A 5,372-nucleotide genomic window follows, 5' to 3' on the forward strand; every position below is an offset into this window, starting at 1 on the left:
GCCACGGGCCGGCCTGGGGGCCCCCCCCTCCCCCGCCCCCCGAGTGCACAAATTTTTGTGCACCGGGCCTCTAGTACATATATAAAGAAGCAAATGATACTGTGCATTAGGTGGAAGAAGTGCTATGGAGGAAGAGCACAGAGTGGGGAGAGGGGTGTGTGGTTTGCCCAGAAGGGGACACTGGGAAGAAGTGAGGAAGTGCGCCATGCGGTTGTAGTGAGCTGCTAATTAGTCTAGGAGGAGAGAATTCCAAGTGGAAGGAAATGCCGATGCAGAGACCTGTCAGGTGGGGACTTGCTTGGTGTGTGTAGAAGAACAATGGAGAAGCCAGGGAGGCTGGAGCACAGGGAGTGGGGAGTAGAGAGAGATGCCGTCATAGGTGTGGGTGGATTGGAGTTGGGAAGGCTGATGGAAAGATTTGGCATTTTCCTGAACGCCTTGGAGAGTCTGAGCAGAGGCATGACGTGATCTGACTTACATAGTAACAGAATCACTCTGGCTGGTCTTTAGAGACATAAACTAAAGAGGAAGCAGGGGCAGAGGCCGGGACACCAGATGGGAAGCTGTACAGTCATCCAGGTGAGAAGGATGTGGTGGCTCGGACCAGGGTGGCAGCAGCAGAGGTGGTGGGAAGGCAGGCCCTGGAAATCGTTTGAAGGTAGGCGTTGCTGGCAGGCGAGATGTAGGGTGCAGAGAGCAGGTGGAGCAGGCCTGCGGGCAATATCAGGAGCTTAGTTTTGCACATTATATGTTTGAAACGCCCAACAGATATCCAGTGGAGAGGTTCAGGGGAGGAGTCCAGGCTGGAGGAAGAATTCAGTTCAGAGGGACTTGTTATTGTGTGTGTGGTTTATGATTTGAACACCCAAGGGTGCTATACCCAACTCTACTTTGGAATCATGTAAAGGTCCCTTGGGAAGAGTTCAGATTATGTTTTATAGGAGCAAAAACATCTGAGAGGTTGATAAATTAAGCTGCTAACTTTTACCCAAGTTAAAAGTTATTTGCATTTTAAAGGACGGGGGAGACTTAATACATAATAATTGCTATGTTTTACATTCATTTTTTAGTTTTACTTCAAAATAAAACATGCTCGTACTCAAGTCAATAAAATTGGTGACATTGACAGTTTTTAATGCAGCTGCCTTTACTCTAAACCAGTGGTCGCCAACTTTTCGGACCTCACGGACCACCAGTGGTCCATGGAGCAGTGGTTGGCAACCGCTGCTCTAAACATCAATTCCTTTCTTCGTTTGCCCAGCCCTTCTCATTAGTGTGTGTTCACAGACTGAGATAATTTTAACAAATACAATATAATCAGGAAATAATGCAGAGTATACCAGACATAATTCTTGATTAATAGAATGATGGCTATGAGAAGATTGGGAGCTATAAGACATCTTTAAGCATTTTTTATAGCTAAACATTATAACTACCGATATTCTATTTACTATACTATTGCTTTCAAGGCCCTGAGTGTTATTTACTTCAGTAAGAAATTATGGAAAATAGCCATCTTGATACAAGGGTATGAAATGGGGATTTGTTTATTAGTGAAATCTTTTCCTTTTCTTAATATTTAGCTTTACATGCACAATTAATTGGCATTTATTGAGTAGTAGAGGCCTGGTGCACGGATTCGTGCACCAGTGGGATCCCTCGGCCTGGCCTGCAGGAATTGGGCAGAAACCGGCTCTCTGACATCCCTCGAGGGGTCCTGGATTGTGGGAGGGCGGTTCTCGGGTGACGCACCCCAGAATTGGGCTCCCTGCTCTCTGGTTTTGGGTGTGTCACCTGAGAACTGCCGCTGCCAAGTGACCGCAGCTCAGCAGCTCCTACATTGAACGTCTGTTCCCTGTTGGTCAGTGTGCGTCATAGCTACTGGCCAGTCGACCAGTTGCTTAGGCTTTTATATATATAGATATGTTGTGGAAAGCACTTGGCCATGTTGGGGCTGGGGCAGTTGCCTCAGGAACCACCTGAAAAAGGAAAGGACAGACAGAGCTGCCGTTGGTGAAAGGATAGAACTTGATTCATTCTTTCTTCTGAGAAGCATTTGCGGAGACCCTCCTCTGTTTCACACATGTCATGTCATCTGCTATCTGTTAGAGGTGGAGAAACTAAAGACAGTCTGGAAGGCCGTGGAACACAGTCCAAGTCCTCTGACTTAGAGGAAAGCGGAATCAAGAAGCACAGGGAGGCGGCAGCAGAGGGTCCCATTCAGCTCCACCTCCTTGACGAAGTGACAGGAGCCCACATTCCTGTAAACACGATGTGACAAGCACAGTTTAAGCACCTCACCTGTATCAACGCTGCAGCACAGCCCTCCCGAGATAGGTACTCCAATGATCTCCATTTTGAACTTGGGGAAACGGAGACACAAGAGGTGGAACTGACTCAAGTTCACACAGCTAATGAGTGGTAGAGCCAGCATTTGACCTGGGTAGGTGTCACTTTTTTGAGAACATCTTCCTCCAAGCACTGTGCTGAGTGTCTTATAGACATTTATCTAATGAATCTTTGTATAGGACAGTAACTTCTATTTATACATGAGGTCATTACCCACAGTCACACAGCTAGGAAGTGGCTGAGCCAAGACTCAAAGTGTGTGCTGCTGCATGGCCTTACCTAGAAAAAGTGAGGTGGTGGAAAACGCCTCGTACTTACATGTAATGACAAAGGCACGCCTCGTGACCAGATCAGGCCATTCACATTTCAGGAAAAGAAAGCAGCAGGCCAGTGTGAACTTCTGTAAATATTTGTTTAAGAATCACACGTAAACCCAAGTCCAAATACTGCAACATAAGTTGTGTAGAAAAGTAATCAAATTCTCGGCGGGGGGGGGGGGGGGGCACAAAATGAGTTAATAAATGCAACACAGTGTTTTTACTGCACACAGTTCGGTTATTACTTTGTGGTGCATTAATAATTAATTACATTGTTTTCACCTTGTTTATTTAGATTTGAGCATGTGTTCCTTTGTAACAGATCCTAAGCCTTCATTTTCAAAACAATTTAGTGTAAGCCTGATGACCACATTCCTCTTTAAACCTGTATTTTAATGGGATTATTATTTCATTATGTGAAAGCACTTAATGCTCTGTCAGCATGGGTTCTAAGTAGTGTTCATTAATCAGTGAGAACAAAAATGAAATAAATTCCTTCTGAGAGGATGTATCTGGGTACCATTAGTAGAGGGTGTTTTTCATAGGTTTCCTGCAGTTAAACCCCAGCATGGTCTAACACAGCAAAAAATAGCAAAAAGCTATTTCTTTTTCCTCTGAGTAAATATCATGTGCTTTGAAAAAAATGTCATTCTCTTCTCTTTCTCAGCAGAATTTTGAAAGCATTTTTCTGATTGGAAAGCACATTATGAAAATTGCTGCTTAGTACTGAGCTGAATTCCATTTTCTTTTTAATCTGTGATACTGTTTATTCTGTTGATCACAGTCAGTAATATATTTCTAAAAACCTTATCTTTTCCCCTTTTTTGCATTCATATACCTCATGTATCATTTAAAACCTTTTAATTTTGTTGTAGAAAAAATTAGAAAGTGTGTCAGGAAAAGAAAAGAAAACTAATCATTCCATTTAGTGATAATAATTCTTAATATTTTGTATTTATCTGCCCAGGCTATTTTTTCAATATAGGTATAGATATAGAGGTAAGATAAATGCCTACATGATTTATACAAATAAAAATGAATTCATACCATAAATAGGTACAAAGGTTTCTCTGGCTTACTGTTTTTAAAAACATTTTCAGGTTGTTGTAATGTACCCCGCGAATCACAGAAGGACGCCTCAAGAAGTTGAATTAAAGAGTCACATTTATTGCAATCCGGGACTATGAGGGGCCATTTTGCTTTCCCAAATCTCATAGTCATAAGATGGTGGCAAAGCCAGACTTAATATAGGCAAAAATCACAAAGGTATTGATTACATCTCAAGGTTTGGAATGAAGAACCTGGTGTGCAAAAAAGCCGTTTACAGAAGCAGAAGCAGCATATTATCTAAATTACAGTTTTGGGTCTCGGGGTCACTGAATTGACAGAAACACATTATCTAGAGCCCTCGGGTCTGGAATGAGGAACCTGGGTTAAACTTAGGCATGTTATCTAAATTACAGTTTTTTGGGTCTCCGGAACACTGAGTCAACAGGGACACTTAACTGGAGCCCTCTGACCTTGGGATAACTGTGCTGTCCTTCCCAGGTAAAGGAAAATGTGCTTTCTAAGACCAGTATGACCACTACAAATGGGATTTCACATTGCAATCAATAGGGTATTTAATCGAATGAGATGATTTATATAATTCAGAAAATCAAATAACCTGTCTATTGTTAAACAAAGCAAATAGGTACATAAGCCAAACAGCAGGGTTAAAGGTAAACTATAGTTTCTACCTGAGATGATTGCTACCATACTTCAAGGTCAATAGATAATATCTCTGTAGCATTATTTTTATCAGCTTCATGCTCCACTATACTGTATCTCAAAGTCATGTTTTCATCATCCCCACTTTAATCCAGTGATAGCAGCTCCCTGGGGGGGGGGGGGGGGTTCTAAGCAGTCATACATTTTTAGTGTTATATGTAATGATCATTGTATTGTGATAGATGCTATTTTCATTGGATGGGGGACTCTTGCTTTGATTTAAACGTTAATACTTTCTTACCCCACTTATTCAGAACACAGTTGAGGCAAAAAGTAAAATCGATTTCATGCAAAAGCTAAAATATTGTAAATGATTCACTTTGTCATAGGAGACTGTTTCAGCCTTCACTTGGAGCTCTTTTTCCCTCTAACTTTAGATGTGGCTCTAGGACAGGGGTGGGGAACCTTTTTTCTGCCAGGGGCCATTTGAATATTTATAACATCATTCGCAGGCCATACAAAATTATCAGCTTAAAAATTAGTCAGTCTGTTTGGTCAAACATTTAATTAACTCACCCATCATGCCTTGGCAGGGCCAGACCAAATGATTTTGTGGGCCTTATATGGCCCTTGGGCCAGATGTGTCCCACCCCTGCTCTAGGGCTAAGTTTCAATTGCCTCAAAAAAATAATGCTATCCTAATTTAAATGACTGAACCTATTAGGTCAATTCTTTCATTCTTGAAAGAAATGGTTACTTGGTTAATGATAAGGGAGAGACCTTTTATAATAGGTCCAGTGCTAGATACTTTTGTATTCCATTGTGTCTGTGCTTCTGTCTCTTTCCTTATTTCCCCATTTGTTTAAAAAACAACATGAGACTCAAGGTCCCACTCCTAGCAAGTGTGAGAACTAGGGTCTGACCTAAGAAATGACTTTCAAAGCTCATGTTTCTAGGATCCATGCAGAGGTGTGTGTGTAAAAGTAAAAACAAACA

The sequence above is a fragment of the Myotis brandtii genome, unplaced genomic scaffold (assembly GCF_000412655.1).
Source record: "Myotis brandtii unplaced genomic scaffold, ASM41265v1 scaffold523, whole genome shotgun sequence".
In the NCBI taxonomy this organism is placed as follows: domain Eukaryota; kingdom Metazoa; phylum Chordata; class Mammalia; order Chiroptera; family Vespertilionidae; genus Myotis; species Myotis brandtii.